At 36.2% G+C, this 27,205-nt stretch overlaps 1 pseudogene; it reads left to right on the top strand.

Annotated features, from left to right (window-relative positions):
• The first annotated feature begins 13,953 nt into the window (after nt 1–13,953).
• LOC113325496 lies at nt 13,954–14,053 on the top strand (annotated as a pseudogene).
• Nucleotides 14,054–27,205: the final 13,152 nt, after the last annotated feature.

The following is a 27,205-nucleotide window of genomic DNA, read 5'->3' as shown; positions in this document are numbered from 1 at the left end:
AAACCTAATCCCTAAATTCAAGTCTCTTCGTTTCACTTATGTACATCGATTTGCTAATAAAGCAGCACACGATCTGGCTCAGTGGGCTAAGACTAATGTGAGTCAGATGGTCTGGGCTATCCCACCGATCTGGTTATTACCAACTCTTTGTAGCGACCACAGTGTGTTAAAGGGTGATATGTAATCTTCTTATTTTGCCTATTAAAAAAAAAGTTGAAAATTTTGGTATAAACTTCAGAATATTCATCCACCATATGGATCACATCTTGAATTCTTTAGGCAATCGAGCCAAAATAATGATAAAAGATACAAATCACTAGACGGTTGGAGCAGGTAAGGTATAACATTTACTCATTTTCATTTTCCTCCATAATCTCAAGGATGATTTCCTCAACTTTTGAAAAATTTGATGTGTTACCATCCAAGAAAGCAAATGAAAAACAAAGAGCATCTAAACAACTGAATATATACACGTAAGCACCTAGAAAACTGAACGAGGAAATTAACTGTTGGAGAAAATTCATGTCGTCCACATTCGATATAGCAAGGAATGAAACCAATTGTTATGAACAATCATGTCATTTACACTTTTGCTCCTGTACAGGGACGGACCCAGGAAAGATAAATTTCCTTTTCTAAAAACCTTGGTCGAGCAGATTTTTTTTTTTTGGCTTATGGACTGGGAACACTACCCAGACTAAAGCCCCCTTTTAGCCCAGTTGTAGGTCCGTCAGTGCTCATGTAGACTCACAAGTAAGTTTATAACGAGTCTCACGAATATGCATGATTCACTTTATTATAAGGAAAATTGAGAGGTCTTTAAATGTGGACTTATATGTGGTAAAGGTTTATGCTCCGAATGCCGAATTAGCCTCAACATCTGACTAATTTAGCTTCAACTATAATTGGGTGACTCATTCACAAAAACAACAACTGCTAAAATGTTGGAAGAAAATGACAGAAGGGGCAGAACGAAACATTTCAAGATATACAGACAATGGCAACCTTTATCTTTTTCTGCATTACTGATTTTTAATGGAACGGTGAACTGCATCATTCATATACTTGATGGACGACTAGGTGGAGCTTCTGAACCGACCTCCTGTGCGAATTATATAAGACTGGAATCTCAAGGAAAATTCAATTAAAATATGAGTTGGACTAATAAACAATCATTACAGGATTCTAATTAAAACTAGAGTTAGACTAATAGCTGTTGATAGACAAACATGCTAACGTTCTCAATACACCTTAGCATCTTCATCGAGTTGATAGATCACACAATCAAATTCTTAAAGCAGGCTAGTCAAGATTAGCATAAAGATTACCGGTAAAAACATATAACGCTATATGTATAATATTTGCGTTATTTTCATTTTCCTCCACAATCTCAAGGATGATTTCCTTCTGAAATCGTTGGATTCTGATACATCGCTACTTCCTCTTTTACCATCCAAGAAAGCAATGTAGAATGAATCGCATCTGTAGAGTGTACGTAATATATGCACATAAGTTCTTATAGACTGAATGCGGAAAAGAACTGTTACAGAAAATTCATGTTATCTACATTTTAAATATAAGTTATAACAAGGAACCAATTGCTATGACAAATCATGTCATTTACACCGTTGTAACAAACCTCAAAATGATAATTTAGCCAGAATTGAACCTCTTGGTAGAGGTGTAAAACGTGTCGGCCCGGGACAACCCGGTCCACGAAGTCACGTGCTTAGCTGCTGCGTGCTGTGCTGGGTTGTGTCAGAGATTCAGATGTGTTGTGCTATGCTGTGCTAAATGGCGTGCCGTGCTGTGTTGTGCCAGAAAAATAAACGTGTTGTATCGTGCTGGGCTTTGCTAGTATACTTATTTTATGTTCTCCAAAATAAATATTTTTAAGATATTTTAGTTAGTAAATGTATTATTATTAAAATAAATTAGCATAACGAAAATAAAATGTCATAAATTGGCTAAAACAATGATTTTTTTTTTGTGAAATATGCATCAAATATGATGTATTGTGTAGTATTTTACGCATGACGTGGCGTGCTTTCTTCGCTTGCTGTGCTGTGCCGCTTGCTAACATGTGCCGCGTGCTGTGCTGTTCCGGTGTGCCTATTTGTCTGGCACAGCACAACACATTAAACAAACGTGTTGTGCCCGTGCTGAGCCGGTCACGTGTTGTGCCGTCCTATGCTCGAATTTTAACATGTTGTGTTGTGCCTTAAACCTGATGGCCCATCCCAATTTACACCTCTACCTCTTGGCATGCTCTAAAACATACTTCCCCATTAATCAATATCTATTGGCTTCTTTTGTTGTATTTTGTTCAATGATGTAAGGAGTTAGTCCCTGTAATCTTTTCTTTCTTATGAGTGAATTCATAGTCTTCACCGGCCGGTTTCATTAAATTGGTAATTCCTATGAATTTTTTTAACCATTATAGCAACTTTAGTCATAGGGCGTTGTTTGAAATTTGAATCACCAATCTAGCATAGCACCACCCTTTAAAACAGTCTGTCGCCCAAAATTGTATCTCTCTCTCACCATTGTGTAGTCTATTTTATTTTCCTTGAGACGAATCCCACTGTAGCAGCCACAACTCCAAATCTGCCAATTTATGGAGATTCCTTAGAAGATATGCGATGGAATTTGGCCTTGTAAAACTGATTTGTGGATCATTTTCTAGAGGCGAAATTAGGTGGTATATAGTTTTCTTCTTCACTATGTTAATATTCGAAGGCATCAACCTTAACTTGATGTTTTTTTTTTGGTCAATTAACAATTTCAATTTATTCAAATCAAAATTTGATTACATAATCGCTTGCAAGAATAACAAAAACATCAAAATACAAGATAATAAGAATCCTAATACAAAAAATGAAGATATCAATTATAAATACATCGCGAAGAGAAAGAACCATATACCTTAAAGATACCCAATTTTTGTTTTTTTGATAAACAGACATTCCATAAAACTAACAGAAAGGAATTACATTGTTTCCATTACATAGGACACTAGACCATTTTTTCTTTCTAGACTTGTCCCAAAGTCTAGAATCAACATGTACATGCACATGTTTGTTAAGGAATTTAGCTAAATTATCCGCTAAATAATTACAGGACCTCCGAATATAAACAAAGGAAGAACATTCAGGAAAATTATTGGACTCTAAGGCTTGCATAATGAAAACTTTTGAAGTCCAATTTACAGAAAAATTGTTCTTCTTGATACTGTTTATCACATTTTGATTATCTTTGAGGAAGATTAATCTTTCATTTCCTCTCCTTCTAGCCCATCTTGTAGCTTCTCGGCAGGCTCTGGATTCAGCTTCTTCTGCGCTGGTGCACCAACCTGTTCCGCCTGTAAAATCCATAATACACCCACTTTCATTAACTTCAACAACCACGTAAGCAAAATTATTTTCCTTACTATGAAAAGCAGCATCGAAATAAATGTAAGAGGAAACTCCCTGATTTCTGTCATAACCATTATGAAAACAAGTTGGATGAGATATATCACAAACAGGAACAACCTTTAGTCTCTGATCACAAATCATATTAATTTTTTTTTAAGGTATTGAGGACTGTCTTTCCTAATAAACTCAATTAAGTCTTTTGGGTTAGGGATAACATTCTCAAAAACCACCTTACATCTATACTTCCAGATATACCAGAGCACATAAGCAAGGAAATCTCTATTGTTTCTATCATTCAGCCACACAAGACACCAGTCCTTGTAAGACAAATTAACAGCAGAGTAGAAATGATGAGAGATGGATAACCCTCTCCAGACAGCTTCAGAGAAAATACATTTTGTGAAAATATGGTTAACACTTTCGATAACATAACTATTGCACAAGGGGCAGTGAAGATCAATGGGAGTATGTCTTCCCAATAACTCTCTAATAGGCAAGCATTCACTTAAAGTTTTCCAGAAAAAGATCTTAACTCTAGGCGTTATATTGAGTTTCCAAATACCTTTCCATTCAACAGGGGTGTTGCCATGATTTCTATCACACAGAAAATTATAAGCAGACTTAACATAAACAGAACCATATTTTGTACCAATCCATATCAGAGTATCTTTTTTAGTGACATCATTAACAGTATCAAGCATCCTAAATTTTTTCATGGAGTCTCTATCAAACACACTATGAATGAGTTGGGACTTCCATTTTCCTTCATCATCCATTAATTCAGACACTTTGGATACTAGATGCATACGATCATTACTTTTTGGCTTAGGAATTTCCACTTGAGGGAGCCATTTATCAGTCCAAACTTCTATATCTCTACCATTATCTATCATCCAACAGTGATTTTCTTTAATAATATCAAGACCTTTACAAATGCTAGTCCATACCCATGACTTAACAGATTTATTCTTGTAACTAAGAGGCTCAGAATTTGGGAAATATTTACTTTTCAAGATGATACACCACAACTTATCAGGATTTTTAATAAGACGCCAAGCAAGTCTGGTGAGTAAAGCAAGATTAAACTTATGCGGATTTTTAATCCCTAAACCTCCATTTGCTTTACTAGTACAAATGAAATCCCAAGCTTTAAGATACAAACCTCTATTGTTTTTGTTTTTTTGCCACCAGAATTCCCTTTGTAGAGCATTCAGTTTGTCTAAGGTTTTATTAGGCAAGAGAAAACACATCATTTGGTACACAGGCTTTGCACTAGTGACTGAACAAGTTCTTCCTGCTTGGGAAAGGAATTTGGCTTTCCACCCCTGAACTCTATTGTAAACTCGATCTAGAAGATTTTGATAATTGAAACTCTTAGATCTATTGAAAAACAAGGGAGTTCCTAAGTAGGGGTCATTTTTTGTAATTCTACCAACCTTAAGAATCCTAGCTAACAATTTACAGTGCTTGTTTTCAACTTTCTTACTAAAATAAATACCAGACTTCTGATAATTAACAATCTGCCCTGAAGAATCACTAAAAATCCTAAGAGTATCCAACAGATTTCTAGCCTGAACAATATTAGTAGTGGTAAATAAAAAGGAATCATCCGCCAAAAATAAATGAGAAACAGGGGGGACAATTTTTATTAACCTTTATACCAGCAACTTTGACCGTGCTTTTAGCATGAAAAAGAAGCTTAGAGAAATCTTACATGCAAATGATAAAGATATAGGGTGACATAGGATCACCCTGTCTAATTCCTCTAGTAGGAAAGAATTTTTCACCCGGAGAACCGTTAACAAGCACAGCCGACGAAACAGTGGAGATACAATTATAAATAAGATCACAGAAATCCTTTGAAAAACCAATTTTTTTGAGAACAAACATAATGAAGTTCCATTCAAGCATGTCAAAGCTTTTGAAAGGTCAAGTTTCAAAGCCATATGACCAGTCTTTCTTTTACTGGTTTTCATGGTATGAAGGTTTTCATGAGCAAGTACAATATTATTTGTTATCTGTCCATGAGGGATAAAAGCAGATTGGTTTTGAGAAATAATCTTATCTAACAGGGTTTTAATCCTATTGGCTATGATTTTAGTCACTATCTTATACAAAGCATTACTAAGACTAATAGGTCTAAAATCACTAGGGTTTTTAGGCATTTTAGTTTTAGGAATAAGCGTGATAAAAGAGTGATTGATTTTCTGATTAAAACTTTTGTCTTTAAAAACTTTTTGGACCCAATTAATAATGCCATCCTTAAGTAAATCTCAATGTTGTTGGTAAAAGCCAGGGGGAAACCATCTGGACCTGGCGCCCCCCAAGCATTCATCAAAAATAAGGCCTCTTTTAATTTCATTTTCATCAGGAATATTAAGGAGCCTACCATTATCATTATCATCAATTAAAGGGGTTAATATGCTATCAAATATAGGATCAATGTTGTTATTACCAGTACTAGCAATATTCTTAAAATGGTTTGTGAGGAGTTGACTTAACTGTTGTTGCCCTTCTATCCACAGACCTGTACTATCCCTAAGGGTATGAATTCTGTTATACCTATTTCTATCAGAAGCATATTGTTGAAAAACTTCCGTATATTTATCATTTTTATTTATCCGATTTTCTTTAAAATGTTGGACCCAAGAAAATTTTTCTATTTCATTCAAATTTGCTAGCTCATTTTGTAACTGCTCAATTCTGATTTTTGTCTCCAAACTATAAGGTTTCTTATTTTCCTTTTCTATGTTCTCTAAGATGTTAGATATGTTCTTAAAAATGTTTCCGAAATCCCTTTTGTTTCAAATTCTAAGGTCATATTCTAAATTCTTTAAAGTCTTAAACAAATTACTTTTATTTTCCTTGCTTTTTGATGTATTTTATAGATAGTGGTAAAAGTGGTTCGATTCTCAGACTTGCGAAGGATAAAATATAGACTTAAATTCAAAAACTAAAATAAAAAACTCACTAATAATTATAGCAAACGCTGACAAAGTTGATATCAATATTAAAAGACAACTGAGGCTAAGATTCCACTATTTTTTCAAGTTCAAAGTGATTTAATCCAATCTTTATATTTATGCAATTTTCTCATTCAATTTGATTCTAAAACATTGCAACAAATAGATTTTCAAAAGCAATAATTTTAAATATCAAATATGAAGCATCAAAAGTCTATAAACTAAGCATACTTCATCAAAATAGATCACAATCACTCAAGTAAAAATCATATTCAATTATAGCTCAAGGCAAATAATCATAATCATAATTGCAATAAATAGATGAAATACAATATACCACTTCTTGTTGGAAAAATAGCTTCCTCTATCGCCTCAGCAATGGGGTTTAGCTCCTCATATTAATCACTTGCTCAAAATACATGTTTGTTGCTCAAAAGTTGATTGAATAGAGAAGAAGGTATGAACAGCTTGTTTGTAACAAATTTAATTGTTACAGAACCCACTGTTACAGAAAGCAGTGTTACAAAGAAACACTAACAGTAATAGTTGTTGGAAAATTGTTACAGTTTGAAAGAAAAGGTGACGGTTCTCTGTTCTTCTTCTTCTTCCTCGCGACTGCAACTCGGCTATTCTTCTCTGTGAATTTTTCTTAGCTCTGTTCTGTTTCTAAACTTCCCCAAAGTATGCGTAACCCTTCTATGACCTATCCGAACTCCTTTTATAGCCCACAGGTCGATTGAATCTCAAGAAATCCTCAGTTATTCTTATCTTTTTCTCCACCTCAAGTCTAGGGATTTCTTTCCCATCCAAGCTTATCTACGCGTAAACTTGGTTCTCCAAACTCTCAAGTACTCCCTGTAGACTGAATAAGGACTCAATTCATAACGTAAAATCCTCTGGTACTTCCATACATAAACCAAAATATCCGAGAATACACGGAACTCCCTGTATTAGCCAACTCGATGATTTCCTCCTCTATTTTCGAATCTAAAGGGATTACCAACCCTGTTTCGATGTATCAAGATAATCCCAATCCATCTCCACGTCAAACTCCGACATAATCTCACCCAAAAGACGATAACAGCTCCGATAAACTTCACCTCATCTGTTCGCTTCTCCCGGCCTATCTAGCGCAATTGGTTGGGTCCAATCAATCACAATGACCCTGTTATGCTATCACAGGTCCAGTCCAACGAAAATAAGCCATTGAATCTCCTTATAAATCGCTCAAAATTCGATCTCCAGATCTTCTTCGCTGCTGCAATAGCTTCCCGCCAAAAAAGCTTCATTTGAATTGTGAAGAAGAGGCGCCCACTATCCAGAGCAGGGGTGCGAATAGAAGCTTCCTTGAGGGTGTCCTGAGGGTGTCCCTTAGTAATTTTGGTACCCCTTATCCATAGTGAGAGTTCGAATAGCATGTGTCCTCCGGGCGCTTTTACCAACTTTTCGAGCCGATTTTTTCAAAAATGATTATTGGCCAAAAATACCTACACACATAAAACACCGTAATAAGTAAAAAAAATGAGCACTATCAATTATAGAATCGAGACAAATTAGACACAAAAATGTGTCTATCAAATACCCCCAAACTTATTATTTGCTAGTCCTCGAGCAAAGATAAAATTGAAAAATAAAATCCTAACTCACTGACGCAGGCATCGTCGATTGCATTTAGCTATGCAATAAGTCTTTAAAACCCTAGGTGGCCCTAGTGGCCGAGTTATAGTCTCGGGAGGTCTTCCTTTATACTCCAGACCCTAACTATCTACGCAGAACCTTGGAAAGCACTAAAGAATCTCCTTGGTTGGCATACTTATTGACTACAGGAAGAAATACCCTGATGCGAAATTCCAATCTCTGTACACGAGTTTGCACTCAAGCATACTAAAATTCATATAAAGTGACAGATCTCTACTGAGATAGTTGCACTATGGACATCAATATTCGGAGTCAAACCAATCACATGGATAGATTAAGAGATGGATATAGAAAAACGTAGATGGTTTTGATGTTTACTAAGTGAACGGTGTTCCTCATATCTGTCTGAAGGCCTCGGCCAAAAATGAACCTATCCTAATGGACTAAGATACTAGTCTGGCTAATATCAACACAACTGGCATATACAAGGGAACCAGTGATTGATAATCCTAACTCTAAGTCAACACAACTGTCATATACAAGGGTTCCAGTGGTCGACTTTATTGAATTTATTCCTTTTGGTCAAATGGTCTGGTCTCAATTTTTTTTTTTCATGGTATCTCAATCACTCTAATTCACCCTAGCATTGGTAACAACTTGAATCGTGAGCCCCACCTAATCACTTAGAGTAACATAGTTTAAAAACAAAATAAAATAAAAATAGAAGTGAAAAGGACGCAACGAGATATGGTGAAACTGTCATGTTATTTCTAACACCTGAGCTCTGTGCTTTTATGAATAGACTCTTCTATATGTTTCCATTTAATCAGATTGGTTCCTCAACTCCTACAACCAAAATGCTTCCATCCACTTAGGTTGGTTAGTGTTATCCTTAATATGCATAAATTTCTAGGCTCTGGAGTGTATTTATTAAAACAAAAAGTTTCCACCCCACCCCCAAACTTAAATCTAACATTGTCTTCAGTGTTTCGAATGAAAGAACAGTACCAAAAATATAAGTAATATGAGGAAGTAGTAAAGAGAGAGTTCGGAAAGATAGTACCTGGGTGAAGTGAAACCAAAAACTGACAAAAATAGTATACAACATACAAATCGCCTCGATGGTAAATCAAGGGTAAACAGGGTCCTCCAGAGGGACCTCCTCAACATCACCTGTAGGAAAAGGCTATAAAAAGGGCTTCAATTTCTGAACGTTAACCTTTGAAGAACTAGTACCATCTGATGTCTCAATATCAATAGCGCCATGAGGAAAAACAGTACGGACCACAAGAGGACCGGTCCACTGAGAGCGCAGTTTCCCGGGGAATAGATGCAAACGAGTGTCATACAGAAGAACTTTTTGACCTGGAGAAAATGACTTCCGTAAAATATTCTTATCATACACAAGTTTCATTTTGTTCTTATACTCCTTAGCACCATCGTATGCATCTCTACGAATCTCGTCCAACTCATTGAGTTGGAGCTTTCTGTGAGCTCCTGCCTTGTCAAGTGAAAAGTTTAACTGCTTAATAGCCCAATAGGCTCTATGCTCTAACTCAACATGCAAGTGACATGCCTTTCCAAATACTAAACGATAGGGTGACATTCCAATGGGTGTCTTAAACGCAGTACGGTAAGCCCATAAGGCATCAGTAAGCCTCGACGACCAGTCTTTCCTTTTGGAATTAATCGTTTTCTCTAAAATACGCTTAATTTCCCTATTGGAAACCTCTACCTGACCACTAGTCTGTGGGTGATACGGGGTAGCTACTTTGTGGGTAATACCATATTGTTTCATTAACAGAGCAAACGGTCTATTACAAAAGTGTGAACCCCCATCACTAATTATAGCTCGCGGTGTACCAAAACGTGTAAGTATATTCTCTTTCAAAAACTTAATTACGACCCTATGGTCATTTTTTTTACACGGAACCGCCTCAACCCATTTAGACACATAGTCTACAGCGAAAAGTATGTAAAGATAACCCAAAGAATTAGGAAATGGACCCATAAAATCAATGCCCCACACATCAAAGACCTCAATCACTAAAACAGGGTTCAAAGGCATCATATTTCTACGGGAAATGGTCCCTAACCTCTGGCAACGATCACAAGACACACAGTGACTATGGGAGTCCTTAAACAAGGAAGGCCAGTAAAAGCCACACTGCAATATCTTAGCAGAAGTCTTCTTAGCACTAAAATGACCCCCACAAGCATGTTCATGACAAAAGGAAAGAATACTGGACTGGTCACTCTCAGGTACACATCTCCTAATAATCTGGTCTGGACAATACTTAAACAAATAAGGATCGTCCCAAAAGAAATGCTTAACCTCGGCTAAAAACCTAGAACGATCTTGTTTACCCCAATGTTGAGGGGTTCGACCAGTAACAAGATAATTCACTATATTTGCATACCAAGGTGATTGGGAAACAGAGAACAATTGTTCATCAGGAAAGCTATCCCTTATAGGAAGGGAATCACTAGGGGAACTAACAACTAGCCTAGATAAGTGGTCGCTACTACATTTTCAGCACCCTTTTTGTCTCTAATGTCTGGAGAAAATTCTTGTAACAATAGGATCCACCTAATCAATCTAGGTTTGGTATCCTTCTTAGACAAAAGGTATTTCAAAGCAGCATGATCAGTATAGATTACGATCTTAGAACCTAATAGGTAGGATCTAAACTTATCCAAGGCAAACACGATGGCTAACAGTTCCTTCTCGGTAGTTGTATAGTTCAACTGGGCATCATTCAGAGTTTTGCTAGCATAGTAAATCACATGAAGTAATTTGTCAACACTGACCTAACACGACGCCTATAGCATAATCTGAAGCATCACACATAATCTCAAAGGGTAGGTTCCAGTTAGGTGCCTGGACTATGGGAGCGGTAGTGAGTAAAGTCTTAAGCTTCTCGAAAGCTTCTAAACAAGCATCATCAAAGACAAACTTAACGTCTTTTGCAAGTAAATTGCAAAGAGGTCTAGAAATCAAGCTAAAATCCTTAATGAATCGACGTAAAAACCTGCATGTCCTAAGAATGACCTAATGTCTTTTACGGTTTTTGGGACCTGTAAAGTCTTAATAAGGTCAACTTTGGCTTTATCACCTCTATACCCTTTGAAGAAACAATGTGCCCTAACACAATTCCTGATTTAACCATGAAATGACATTTTTCCCAATTAAGCACTAAATTCTTTTCCTTACACCTAGTCAACACTAATGTCAAATGATGCAAGCACTCATCAAAAGATGAACCAAACACTGAAAAATCATCCATAAAGACCTCTAAAAACCGTTCTACCATATCAGAAAATATGCTCATCATACAACGCTGAAAGGTCGCAGGGGCATTACAAAGCCCAAAGGCATGCGTCTATACGCAAAGGTACCAAAGGGACAGGTAAAAGTGGTTTTCTCTTGGTCTTCTGGGGCAATAACGATCTGATTATATCCGGAAAAGCCATCTAGAAAGCAATAATATATCCAGCTAATCTCTCTAGCATTTGGTCGATAAAAGGAAGGGGAAAGTGATCCTTCCTTGTGACCTTGTTCAATTTTCTATAGTCAATACAGACACGCCATCCCGTGGTCACTCGGGTTGGGATTAACTCATTGTTATCATTCTGGACTACAGTGATACCTGATTTCTTGGGAACAACCTGAACGGGGTGACCCACTTACTGTCTGAAATTGGGTAGATAATACCCGCATCTAACAACTTAAGCACCTCTTTTCGAACTACCTCTTTCATGTTAGGGTTCAGCCGACGTTGCATCTCCCTAGAAGGTTTGGAGTCTTCTTCTAAATGAATCTGATGCATACAAACGGTAGGACTTATACCCTTAATGTCTGCTATAGTCCACCCTAAAGTTTATTGTCTTGAAGAACTTTTACTAGCCTACTTTCCTGATCACTATCCAAATCGGAAGCTACTATCACAGGTAAAGTCTCAGATGGTCCTAAAAACACATACTTCAGGGTATCTGGTAGTGGTTTAAGGTCCAACTTAGGAGGCTCTTCTAAAGAAGGAATTAGGGTATTCTCAGAAACTGGTAATGGTTCGAACCTAGCTTTCCATATCAGTGTCTAACACAGGGTAGAATCTAATAGAGCATTCACCTGTTCAATAGTGCTATCGTCGTCAAATTATAAACCAAAATGGGATAGACAATTTTCTAATGGGTCTTCATACAAGATGTTTGGTAATGACTCATGAACTAAGGTTTCTATCATGTTCACCTCTTCGACACTCATGTCATCTAGCTCATAAGGTAGCTTACTGACATTAAAAATATTCATCTCCATAGTCATATTACCAAAAGATAAATTCATCACACCATTTCGACAGTTAATGATCGCATTAGACGTAGCTAAAAATGGGAGACCTAAAATCACAGGTATCTGGTTCTCTGGGTCAGGGACAGGTTGGGTATCTAAGACCACGAAATCTACTGGATAAATAAACTTGTTGACCTCAATGAGAACATCCTCAATAACACCTCGAGGAATTTTAATAAACCTATCAGCTAACTGCAATGTCATCTGAGTAGGTTTCATTTCACCAAGTCCTAGCTGTAAGTACACATGGTACGGCAGTAAGTTCACACTGGCTCCTAAGTTAAGTAAAGCTTTTTCTACCCGGTGTTTACCTATTGTACAAGCAATGGTAGGGGAACCTGGGTCTTTGTACTTTGGAGTTGTGGTGTTCTGAATGATTGAACTTAAGTGACTAGCTAAGAAAGCTTTCTTATGGACGCTAAGTTTTCGCTTTCGCATACACATATCCTTGAGGAACTTGGCATAAGCAGGAATTTTCCTAATTGCATCTAATAAATGAAGGTTTATGGTAACTTGCTTAAAAACCTCCAATATGTCATTAAAGTTCGATTCCTTCTTTGTTGGTACTAATAGCTGGGGAAATGGGGCTCTAGGCACAGAATCAGACCTCTAAGGAACCGAGTTGGCATCATCGGAAATTTTATCAGTCCCCTCAGCTAGTGGTCCTGAAGGATGAGATCCTGAGTGGTGAACTACAATACGTTCACTATCGGGCATGGTTACCTGATTGTCTACTACTCTGCCACTCCTAAGGGTTCTAACATCATTCAATTGATTCGATGGTTTTGCACCTACTTCATGAACTCCTCTAGGATTGGGATTAGTCTGACTAGGGAACCTTCCGTTATCTCTCTCACTTAAGGTCTTAGCTATTTGGCCGACTTGAAGTTCTAACTTATCAAGATTCTGAACATTAGTTTGAAAGTTCTGCTTGGTTTCCTGTTGAAAACTAACTTGGCTCTTTACTAACATGTCCTGGCTCTGTGCTAACATATCATGGCTCTTTCTTAATATACTAAGAGATTCCTCTAAGCTCTTCATTCTATTCTCTGAAGAGTTCTGAAACTGACCTGAAGGGTTCTTATCTGAACCAAAACCTGGGGGAGCATTAGAATTACTAAACTGACCTTGACTCTGGCCCTTAGACCACGAAAGGTTCGGATGGTTTCTCCAACCAGTATTATAGGTTTATGAATATGGGTCAAACTTCTGACGGTTATCGAATCTAGTGTTATTATAGAGAGCATTGGCTTTCTCTTCATTATTCTTTCCTTCCCAAAAAGGCTCTAATCTACCACTAGTGTGACCCACTTCTAAAGCTTCTAACCTTTTCGCTATAGCAGCAATTTTGGCATCTGATTCAAAGTTTCCTTCTACCCTATTAATGTTTCCTCTGCCTAGAAGAATTTTTTTATGGGGTCCCCTATTACTTTCCCATTGTTGGGTATTTTCGACGATTTCATGCAAATATGTCATCGCATCATCAACAGTTTGGTTTTCAAACCCACCTGTACACATAGATTCTACTGTGGTTGTAGTGGGATAATCTAAACCCTCATAAAGGATTTGAACTAACCTAACCTTTTCTAAACCATGATGAGGACATTGGGCTAATAGATCATTGAACCTTTCCAAATACCTATACAAGGATTCTCCCTCCTGTTGAGAAAATGTGCAGATTTGCGTCCTAATAGATGATGTTTTGTTCCTGGGGAAAAACTTGTTCAAAAAGGCATATGTAAGTTGTTCATATGTTTCAATTGATCCGGAAGCCAAACTATATAGCCACGATTTGGCTTTATCTTTCAAGGAAAAGGGGAATAACCTGAGTTTCAAAGCATCATCATCAAGGTTTCTAATTTTTAGGGTACTACAAATTTCCTCAAAGTCCCTAACATGGAAATAGGGGTTTTCATTTTCTTTCCCTAAAAATATTGGGAGCAACTGTAAGGTTTCAGGCTTAAGTTCATAATTTGCTTCAGTTTCAGATAACCTGATACATGAGGGACGAGTAGTCCTAGTAGGGTTCAACAAAGCTTTCAAAGTTGCCATTTCTGGCACTATTGGAATATCAGGGATTTTCTCCTCAAATGGACATTCAAAAACGGAATCTTCAAGAATCGGGCTTTCTAAACTGAGGTAATCGAGACGCTTAGAACTATTAGGTTTCTCTTTAACAAATCTACCTAGGGCGTCTCTTTTACGTTCAGGCATGCAAAATAATAAGGTGGAGAATTCTATGCAATCACACAACAAGGTTGACTCAACCAAATCAAACCTATTGATTTCTAGCAAACAAAAAGCATGATGTCTCCACTTAGATTGTTTCTAGACCAGCTTCTATTTTTTAGAAAAGGAACTCGTTACAATCTGAGAAAACCCCTCTGGAATCAATCTGAGTCAAAGTAAGTTGAATAGAGGCGAGGTAAGCTCGATGGAGCTTTGATACCCAAGGCCTCACCGGTATTACAAGGCGGCGCAGTCACGCATTCAACTCACAGAAACCATCATGAACTTCGAAGTATGCTCAAAAGAGTAACCAATATTTTTCGAACGACTTTCCTATTAAGCTCGTTACCCTATATGTCTCGTTCTAGTCAAAATTTTAGGCTTAGGTTCGCGTTTGGTTTCGTTTTCCTAAGGCGGGAAAGAAGAGAACGGTGATGAAATCCGAACCCTTATCTTGTATGGCTAGTCCTTGCCCTTTACTAGGAAATTAAAGAAGCCGTTTTCAAGTCCTCAGCATATATGCAACCGAAGGAATACAGTAAACCCGCTGACAGGAGATTCGCGGATGTTTAGAATCTTACCTCCCGTTCCGGACGGGGGATGAATCGGTTGTAGTCGACTCGGGCCACGACTCCTATGTCATGTACGAACCCGAGGGGCCGAGGCGATATCGTAATCGTCGTCCTTCTCTGCACACAGTTTAAAAATAAACTACCCTTCCGTAGGGTTTAAAAATAATGTCCCAAAGTTTAAAGTCCAAAGTGTCCAAAAAGAAAAGAAAAATTACAAAAATAATAAAACCTAATACAGTTTTTTTTTTAATAATAAGGAAAAATAAACAAAACCCTAAGAAATAAAATAACTAAAAGAAACTATCTTCTTTTCCGTTCTTTTCACTTTATTCTTTCGCTCCAAGTCTTTATGCTTTAAGATCCAGTCTTTACGAAATCACCAAACTCCTTGGCTCAATTTTCTTTATGATCCAAAACCTGTAGACAAAAGATAAATACCCAAAAACGTAAAAAAGAACAAAAATAATAAAAACCTAACAAAATAAAAGAAAAATAAGTATAAAACCCTAAAAGCAAATCCGCGTCGGTGGCGCCAAAAATTGATGTATTTTATAGATAGTGGTAAAAGTGGTTCGATTCTCAGACTTGCGAAGGATAAAATATAGACTTAAATTCTAAAACTAAAATAGAAAACTCACTAATAATTATAGCAAACACTGACAAAGTTGATACCAATATTAAAAGACAACTGAGGCTAAGATTCCACTATTTTTTCAAGTTCAAAGTGATTTAATCCAATCTTTATATTTATGCAATTTTCTCATTCAATTTGATTCTAAAACATTGCAACAAATAGATTTTCAAAATCAATAATTGTAAATATCAAGTCTGAAGCATCAAAAGTCTATAAACTAAGCATACTTCATCAAAATAGATCACAATCACTCAAGTAAAAATCATATTCAATTATAGCTCAAGGCAAATAATCATAATCATAATTGCAATAAATAGATGAAATAGAATATACCACTTCTTGTTGGAAAAATAGCTTCCTCTATCGCCTCAGCAATGGGGTTTAGCTCCTCATATTAATCACTTGCTCAAAATACATGTTTGTTGCTCAAAAGTTGATTGAATAGAGAAGAAGGTATGAACAGCTTGTTTGTATCAAATTTAATTGTTACAGAACCCACTGTTACAGAAAGCAGTGTTACAAAGAAATACTAACAGTAATAGTTGTTGGAAAATTGTTACAGTTTGAAAGAAAAGGTGACGGTTCTCTGTTCTTCTTCTTCTTCTTCCTCGCGACTGCAACTCGGCTATTCTTCTCTGTGAATTTTTCTTAGCTCTGTTCTGTTACTAAACTTCCCCAAAGTATGCGTAACCCTTCTATGACCTATCTGAACTCCTTTTATAGCCCACAGGCCGATTGAATCTCAAGAAATCCTCAGTTATTCTTATCTTTTTCTCCACCTCAAGTCTCGGGATTTCTTTCCCATCCAAGCTTATCTGCGCATCAACTTGGTTCTCCAAACTCTCAAGTACTCACTGTAGACTGAATAAGGACTCAATTCATAACGTAAAATCCTCTGGTACTTCCATACATAAACCAAAATATCCGAGAATACACGGAACTCCCTGTATTAGCCAACTCAATGATTTCCTCCTCTATTTTCGAATCTAAAGGGATTACCAATCCTGTTTCGATGTATCAAGATAATCCCAATCCATCTCCATGTCAAACTCCGACATAATCTCACCCAAAAGACGATAACAACTATGATAAACTTCACCTCCTCTGTTCGCTTCTCGCGTCCTATCTAGCCCAATTGGTTGGGTCCAATCAATCACAGCGACCCTGTTATGCTATCACAGGTCCAATCCGACGAAAATAAGCCATTGAATCTCCTTATAAATCGCTCAAAATTCGATCTCCAGATATGCTTCGCTGCTGCAATAGCTTCCCGCCAAAAAGCTTCATTTGAATTGTGAAGAAGAGGCGCCCCCTATCCAGAGCAGGGGTGCGAATAGAAGCTGCCTTGAGGGTGCCCCTTAGAAATTTGGGTACCCCTATCCATAGTGAGAGTCCGAATAGCATGTGTCCTCCGGGCGCTTTTACCAACTTTTCGAGCCGATTTTTCCAAAAATGATTATTGGCCAAAAATACCTACACACACATAAAACACCGTAATAAGTACAAAAATGAGCACTATCAATAATAGAATCGAGACAAATTAGACACAAAAATGTGTCTATCACTTTTCTGAACAGAGTTTTCCTATACCTTCTTATAATCTTTGTGTTCTACCCAGCACTTCATGTATCTATATGGCCTAGCCAATTTCTCATTATGTGGAAGAGTCTCCAGCAGAATTGGTGAATGATCAGACACTATCCTAGTAAGATACTTATTACTGGATTTCGCAAACAATTCTAGCCATTTATGATTCACTAAGACTCAATTCTCTCCTGAATATGTTGATTTCCTGTTCTTTTATTAGTCCAAGTGAAGGGAAGACCCGTAAAATTAAGATCGACCAGTCCTAGATGTTGGATACAGTGAAAAACACAATCAAAGCCACTAGTAGAGTGATTATTACCTCCCTCTTTGTCATCCTTATGCATTATAAAGTTCATATCACCTATGATAGCCCAAGGGCATCTATAGAACTAATACTTTTAATAAAATTCCATTGTTCTTCTCTAAGATTATTATCTAAAGCTCCATCAATAAAAGTAATAAACACATTCATACTATCTTTGATCACTTGAAAATGGAAAACATTGTTTTTACAAATAATAAGTTTAGCATGAACTCCCTGGTTCCAAGTAATAGCAAAACCTCCAGATCTTCTAATAGAAGGCATAATAAAACAATCTTTTACTTTTAATCTTTTGAAGACTTTCTCAACAGTATGCATATTAACTTTTGTTTCAGAAAGAAAAATCATATCCAAGTTATGTGATTTATTTAGGTGATGAAGGTGATCTTGTATTAGGCTAGACCTAATACCCTGAAGATTTCATGATAACACCTTGAAATCATACCCAGAGTCTCTGTCCTCCATGATCATAAATGAAAAAAGCATTCTTTTGTGAAATGGCAACAAACTATCCATCATGCATTTAAAAAACAAGCATATACACTTTATCATGCTAGTTGAAATATTCCTAACATGGACTTTCTTAAGACATTTAAAACAGACACTACTATGAATTTTATATTCAATATGCCATTGTAGAAGCAAATAAAAAAGACAAGATTTCCAAAATTCCACATTCCAGTTCAAACAATAGTATATAGAACTATTAAAAATATTTGACTTGCATATAGATATATAATTTTTTGAGAAGAAGTTGTCATGGGTTACCTCAAAGCTAAAGTTTTGCTCCATAGGGAAAGTGTAATTAGAGCTAGCAACAGGATTGGCCATCTCCATAGACTCCCCAGTCACTTTTCAGCATTGTTAGATTCTTACTAAATTATACTCCCGCAAAGAGCATTTTCTTCTTCATTTGTAATGATCTCAGTCTGTTTTTGATTGCCTACAACCCTACTAACTATAATACTACCATCCTTCCTCTTAACCAAGACCCAGGATTCATCACTTTTCTTACTTTGAACAGGATATTGGTTCAAAAGCCTAAACCATTCATCATGCCTTCTTTTCTGATTCATTTCCTTATGATTGTTTCCAGAGATCTCAATTATTGGAGATTTTCCTTTTTCCAACCTTCTGATTTCTGCATTCATTCTTTCTTCAAATCTAGGAATGTGGACATCCTCAGTGTTACTTCCAGACCCACTTGCCATTGTTCTCTTGTCACCAATAAATCCAACTTCAGCCATCTTCTCTTTGTCAAATCTGAACATAATACCTTTATCCATTCTTCTCCTTTTTATACCCCTTCTTTGATTGTCTTCCCTATCAATTTGGCGGTCAAAAATTCTGATGCCGGCAGCAGAATTTGCTAATCCCTCCAGGTCATTATTATCTTTAGAAGGTTGATTTTCGTTCTCTGCATTTTCTTCTTCTTAATTGTAGACATACACCTTAGGACAATTTTTGTTATACATTCCCCTCCTAGCCTTGCATTTTTCTTCATAGTGAGAGTCATCCACATGCCAGCAAGTGAAGCAAGTGCCATGAGGAATCTCCAAGAAGAAAATTTCCACCTTCACTGTTTCTCTATCATTTGGATCAATAATGATGACTTTAACATCATGAGTCAGAGCTTTACCACGAGAGATATCTGCAACCACATTAGCATGGAATTCTCCTTGATTATATAGAGGACCAACCAAAGTAAGAAATTTTCCCACTTTCTATGCCACTTGTTTAGCCACACTACCTTTTCCAGATAAATCACCTCTTAAGAAGAATTTGATCCTATAGTATTGAGCTGTAAAGTCTACTTCTTCCACCTTAGCTTCATTATTACACGTTCTCATAGAAAATAGGTAACCTTGCACTCTATTTGGTATAGAGTACATTGCAGCAATATAATCAGCAGCAGTTGAGAATCTAATGATGAATATTTTTGGATTAGAAGTCTTTCGAACAATTATTCTTCCAATTGGAGACAAAGATGTGTTGAGATAGTGAGCCACTTCACCAGTTCTGAGACCTCTAGGGTCCTCCCCCTTCTTAATCTCCTTAAATATTTTAGCTATGATTCTAGGAAATCTCTTGTTCTCTATATTCACAGCAGCATCTCTGAGGAACTCTATATATTTCTTAACAGAACTTGTGATAGGTTGAGCATCATTCTCTATGATATCAGTGAGTTGAGAAATGTAATTCCTGGTTGGAATAGCAGAAATTTTGAGTGTAAATAGCAAGTAGCAGAAAATATGAGTTTTTTTGTGAACTGAGAAAAGAGAGCTTTTGTATTTGGTTTTTGTGAACTTTCTAGTTGATAAACAAAAGAAGTTCTGATTGTTGTGATTTTCAAGTTTAGCAATTTTTGAGTATATATAGCTATGAATTCTGAAACTAAGTGACACATGTATACAATAGCAAGGGGGTGACTGAGAATTAAAATGATTGCATATGCAGATTTTCTGGATGCAGGCAATCTTATGATTGTATAAACTGATGAAATTTGCCACTTGTAAGTTACTTATCACCATTTTTGAGTTGATATGACTGGATATTAAATTATCTTTTTATCACTACAAACATATGACACTTGTAATGAAGTCTCGTTAAAACCAAAGTTTTGGGAAGTATAGACCATGTCATGATGAACACTGCAATTGCATTCTTTGATTATATAAGTATTCCCCGAGAAATACTTAAATATGACGATTATATAAGTATTCCCCAAGAAAAACTTAAAGCTGACTGAAGTGACTACTTCCATATTATTATAATTTATAATCGCCCTGAGATGTTTGTTTACATCTAAAAAAAAAAGATGCTTTACTTGCCTTCCAGGAGAACTCCTTTTGCGCACAACGAGAAGAAACAGAACACTGTAGCGAAACCCATCTTTCCTGAGAGCAGCTATTGACCGGAGATGGCCTCACCTGAGCATTAGCTCCAAATATGCTTTCCCTGTAGAGACAGAAAAGCAAATAATAGAGGGTAACCAGTTTAGTTATTATGAAATTGTTCATCTTAGGAAAGACCTAAAAATGAGTCGCTAAAACACAAGGAAATCGAAGGGGAAAGAAAGGGAATAACGAAGAAGATGAGGATTTAAACAAAACAAACAGACAAGGAAGAGTAAAAACTAAAAAGACGTTGAATTAAACAAATCAAACAAGCTAACGCCCAAACGAAAAAAAGACCTAGAAAGCAAACGACTGATACACCTAATTCATGAACTATTACACCTTTGGTAATAAGAAAAAGATAAAGGGGAGCGGAATTGAAACAAATTTGACAGAATAGAATCAGAAATCCATGGAAATCATAGAGGAAATTGAGAACTGAGTTGACCCGGTTTTATCGCCGATCTTTTTAAAGCTTGTTTCACCTTAAAGAATCAAAGATGATCTCCTGGATACTTTGGCTTGAACCAAATAGACTTTGATTATAAAGTGACCCAACTTTACACTATTATTGCTTCAAAAAGAAAAAAATACTTTATATTGTTACCTATAATTAGTAATTTTTGTAAATGTAAACGTAATAGGGAAGGATGATGGTATAATCCGGAATCGATTCTGACCATTTAATCTGACTTTCGTCTTCTTTATTTGCCCAAAATCTAGTAAATCCAAACGAACACGGATGCCCTAAATCTTTTGGATTGAATATGGATTCTAAGGAGTTAATTACCAGTTGCTATTACAATAGGCCAGTAAGATGGACTTATGTGGTGCAGGAGGTTTATGCTCTAAATGACAAATTGTTTACAGAACTTTATTTTTCTTGTTATGGAGAAATTGACAGCTTAAGTACAATTGAGCTAAAGAGGGCAGGAGATTTAGTCATATTGCAGCAGCACCTAATCCAAATTTCACCAATTTATCGGGAAGTCGAGGATAAAAATTTGAGCTTCAGAGTTCAAACTGATTAATGAATAATGAAAAAAAAAAAGAGAATTAGTTAAAGAGAAAATTGGATTCACTTATTTAGGATTTTATCTTAAGTTGACAAAAGACATGTAGGATCCAAATATCGCACAACAGTAAGAGTTTGCGAAATTATAGAGAGAGTTTGCGAGAATGTAGCAGAGCCTGCGAAATTGTAATGAGAGCCTGAGAGAACGTAGCACGGGATCCGAAAATGGGGGAATATGAGTTGTACCCCACTACATATGAGTTGTCATCCACTATTTAAACACCTATATAAAGGGAAAGTCAGAGAGAGAGAAGACAAGTTTTAATTTGTACTATTATTATTTCCTTCTTCTTCCTCTACCAACTTAGAGCTCCAAATACTCATTAATGGAGTCTCCATGTAATCAAGATGTAATTACAAACAATCATAGTGAAGATCCCTAACCCCGTGGATGTAGATCAAATTGATCGAACCACGTAAATCTTGTGTCTTATTTTCTATTTTCATTATTTTTATCTTTATTTTCATATCAAATAAGTTTAGATCTAGAAATTATGTTCATGATAATACAAGGGGGTGTGTTGTGGGATTTCCTGCAACTACATAATGGCGCTAGAAACATGGAGTAAATGATTTATCCTTCCTGTAACTTGTTGATTCAAGAAACATTGTGTGTTTCTTTCGCAAGCAACAAGTACCGCAGATGGTCAGAGAAGGAGTATGCAAACTAGAGGATATGGGTTCGATTCTCCCTGCGACCAAATAATTTTTGTTTCGCAAATATTCATTTCGCATAGTTAATATTTGATTACTTCGCACAGTCTTTGATTATTTCGCAAGAGAGGGTTAGCACAGTTGGTCAGCAGGCATGAATGCAAGCAGGAGGTCGCGGGATCAATTCTTGATTCTCGCATGTTTATTTTTATTATGCGAAATTTATAAAGAATTGCCTCTTACACATTTGGAATTTGATTACTTCGCAAGAACTTTGATTATTTTGCAAAAGAGGCTTAGCACAGTTGGTATGGTGCGAGAAAATCCAAGAAGCAGGTCAAGGGTTCAAGTCTCACTTCTCACACTTCTTTTTTCTGCGCGAAATTCATACATTTCAAGGCATTTATTCACTTCTTTGACAACAACAACGACTCACATGAAAGATAAGTACCACCTCCTTGAACATTTTACTTTATACTAGAAATGAATAAAAAGATTTTTGATTTGATTTACAAAAAGCGATTCAATCGCACGATTACAAAGATTTCAAGATTTCAAAGATTATAAATATTACTAAGATTTCAAGATTACAAAGACTTCAAAATTACAAAGATTGCGAGATTTCAAAATTACAGAAAACTAAGAAAATTCAATTTATATATTTCTCTAGAATATTTCTTTTGCAGAGAATAAAAAGATTTTTGATTTGATTTACAAAACGCGATAGAATCGCAGAATTACAAAGATTCCACAACTACAGAGATTTCAGAGTTACCATGTATTAGAATTTCTCTTGAATATTTATTTTGATTCAAATGATATGATATTATGAGAATGAAAGAATGAATAAAAAAGATGACAGAAATGAAAAGATGAACGAGAGAATAAAAAAACGCGAACATTTTGCAGAAACAAAGAGACGCGAAAATTTCGCAGAAACGCGAATAAAATTTCGCAGATAGGGGCGAACCTTTATGGCGTACACCCTAGTTCGCAAATTAAATTTCGCAAGAGGAAAATGTAAGACCTAAAGTACGTCATATAAGGGGGTACCTGTTGCATGGCTCAGGTAAAGGCTACACCGCCACCGGAACCTGAGTCATGGAGATTTGGGGTTAATAAATCCCATCCGGGAGAGGCACCTTGGATTCTCAACTTAAACATATGATTTAGGTTGGGCGACTAAGGTAATAAGGACTCTCCCAAGGAGTGCATAATCTGATCAAGGCGCCGAGCTACACGGTTGAGTCAAGAGTGTCAGGGGCGCTTGAAGCGCACATTGCCATTCTTGACAAGTCTTGGCTTATACTGCACTCGGCCCGAAGAAAACCCCACTTAGGGTGCAGTCTCGTAACCATAAGCCTTATAGGTAAAAGAGATAAGAGACTGCAAAAACAACTGGTTGTTGTTAAGACTGGATGGGAGAAGCTAACCTTGTATGGTAGAAGTACGCCTCCTTGAAGGGGAAACCAGGGGGGAGATAAGGGTGGCACCCTCCATTAGGGAGATGATAAGTGTCTTAAAACGCAAATGTCATGAGGCTTTTTACTCGCAAGGGTATTAAGGCTTGTCATATTTGTGCAACAATCCTGAAGAGGAAATAATACAAGAGAAAAAGATAAGACGAGATCAATGGGTCATTACATGAAAGTGTGAAGACATCCTGCGATTTCGTCGCAAGACGGCAATGTCATGGGGCTTTATTTTCGCAAGAATATTTAGGCCTGTCGTATTGTCGCAACAATCCTGAAGAGGCAATAATACAAAAGAGAAAGTTAAGGCAAGATCAATGGGTTTTTGCATGAAAGTGCAAAGACGTCCTGCGATTTTTGTCGCAATGACAAGAAGTGGCAAAATAAGACCTTTAACTAGGAAGGCAAAATAAGACCACATAAGAAAATGAGTAAGCAAGTAAGCTTGCGAGAATGATTATATGTAAGCAAACAAGCTTGCGAATATGTACATGGAAATGAAACTGAGGATAATAATCATATAATATTATTATATTTATGATATTTCATAATTTTATGAAAATTATGATCATTATGAAATGGAAAATTATGTTCACAGAGCGGTAATTTCATAAATAAACTATTATTATACTCAGGTTTTATCATATTTCATTCGAAATGAGGTACCTGTGACCTTGTGGTTAACATCAATTTTAGCGTGCAAAATGAGCTAAGTAACGCAAACATTAACTGTACATTGCAATAGATAAGCATTCTCATCATACAAGCATCATCCTCGCATCATAAAAGCATTGCACAAGCATTTCATGGCATAAACATCGCATACACATTTCATAACATAATCATCACATAAGCATTAGATTCGCAGAATTGTTCATAATTTCGCAGAACTGTTCAGAATTTCGCAGAACTGTTCAGAATTTCGCAGAATTGTTCAGAATTTCGCAGGAGTATTCAGAATTTCGCAGGATTATTCAGAATTTCGCAGGATTATTCAGAATTTCGCAGGATTATTCAGAATTTCGCAGGATTATTCAGAATTTCGCAGAACTATTCAGAATTTCGCAGAACTATTCAGAATTTCGCAGGAGTATTCATAATTTCGCTGGATTATTCATAATGTTGCAGAGTGTGTCCGAATTTTGTAGAAAGTGATTATTTCGCAGAATGTGATTATTCCGAACAATATGATTATTTCGCTCAATTATTTCGCACAATTATAAGCAACTTGAAGAGATTATATTATTCCATGAGCACAAAACATGAGACAGAGGCAAGATGAGAATGAAGAAACAATTCGCACATTCAACATTTTCTCAAAGATTCTACCCTCATAGATCAAGAACAGAGACAGCTATGGATTACCAAGAAAATATTCTATGTTCTTTATCTCCTCGGAAAGAATCATTTCCAAAGTGGACTTTCATTAATGAACAACAAGAATCCTCACCAAAAATGGAATAACAATTTCACACGAATAGAGGCAATACTTCTTATATTACGAGGATTGAGTACTTCTTATACTTCTTCAAGGATACTTCATACTTCGCATACTTCAAGGGTTGATACTTCTTATTTACGTCGCAACGCTTCGGAACTTCATAAAAGAATAGAGGCAAGTACGTACTTTTCAAGACCAATATTCTTTCGCTCGTTCCTCCAACAACTACAACAAAGTGGATTTTTCCTTAAAGATCGCTCTTCAAGCAATATTCAAGGAAAAAGAGGCAAGATGTAGGATCTAAATATTGCACAACAGTAAGAGTTTGCGAAATTATAGAGAGAGTTTGCGAGAATGTAGCAGAGCCTGCGAAATTGTAATGAGAGCCCGAGAGAACGTAGCACGGGATTCGAAAATGGGGGAATATGAGTTGTACCCCACTACATATGAGCTGTCATCCACTATGTAAACACCTATATAAAGGGAAAGTCAGAGAGAAAGAAGACAAGTTTTAATTTGTACTATTATTATTTCCTTCTTCTTCCTCTACCAACTTAGAGCTCCAAATACTCATTAATGGAGTCTCCATGTAATCAAGATGTAATTACAAACAATCATAGTGAAGATCCCTAACCCCGTGGATGTAGATCAAATTGATTGAACCACGTAAATCTCGTGTCTTATTTTCTATTTTCATTATTTTTACCTTTATTTTCATATCAAATAAGTTTAGATCTAGAAATTATAGTCGTAATAATACAAGGGATGTGTTGTGGGATTTTTGTGGGTATGTTGAGCTTCATAATATGAACATATTCCCAAAATATTGCCTTCACATACGCTGCCGTTCAAATTTTATCTAGGAAAATGTCTCACAAAGTGTAGTGTGGAATTAAGAGGGTGAGGGAGATACATTAAAAAATAATACAATACAAATTAAAAAAATTCTTACAAACTAAAAAAAAGAAAGCTTAAATTTGTGGTAAGTCATTCGTAACAAATTATGAAACACTAATAATACTACTTTTTATTTTTTGGAAGAAAACAGACGAAACTGAGCATTCGGGTTTGGGTATACACATAAATCATAGCATGCTCCACAACATCTTGGTATGTTCGTCAATCCGACAGATCATACCCATCGAAACCTTTAAATGAACCAACCCAGATAACCGGTAAAAAACCCTTTCTAGAGCAAATAACATAAATGTATAACATTCGCATCATTTTCCTCCACAATCTCAAAGATGGTTTCCTTAACTTTTAAAACTTTTGGCTTTTATAACTCCCCAACCTTTCCTATTACCATTGGTGAAAAGCAAATGACAAAAGAAGAACATCTATAAAATTTAATATATACAAATAGCTTAGGTTCATTGAATCTGAAGGAGGAAACGAGTTTGATAAATGAAACGAATTGTCATGACAAAGCATGCCCTTACGACTTTACTCATGTAAAATAAAAAATAAATTATCAATGAGGCTCATAAGTCAAGAATGAGCATGAGTTGTAATGGTGCATATGTTTTATTGGTTATTTTAAATTTTGTATCCAAAATAGCATGGCTGTTAATGTGGCAGGCCATTTTGCTTGGAGGTATACAAATCAGATATTTTGCTTTATATGAAATTTGCTACAATCTTAAATAAATTATCTGGTTTGATTGGGTATATCTAAACTAATTGGGGTATATTCAATAAGACAAAATCTGGTCATTATGATGTAAAACCAAGCTACCCCTTAACCTTGTATTTTTAAATGGCTAAAATGCCCCCACAATGATTAGCACTAATTTAATTAAAATGATTAGATTAGTTAGTTGATTTATAAGTTGGGTTTTAGAAATAATTTAGAGAGAGAAGTAGAATGAAGTAGTAGAGGAAGTTTTTTGGGGGGGGGGGAAGTTAGGGTTTTTGAGAAATTTGTGATATGAGTGATTCAAAACCCTGAAGTGGG

This window comes from Papaver somniferum, chromosome 11 (assembly GCF_003573695.1).
Source record: "Papaver somniferum cultivar HN1 chromosome 11, ASM357369v1, whole genome shotgun sequence".
In the NCBI taxonomy this organism is placed as follows: Eukaryota; Viridiplantae; Streptophyta; class Magnoliopsida; order Ranunculales; family Papaveraceae; genus Papaver; species Papaver somniferum.
This window is presented reverse-complemented; position numbering and strand designations above follow the sequence as displayed.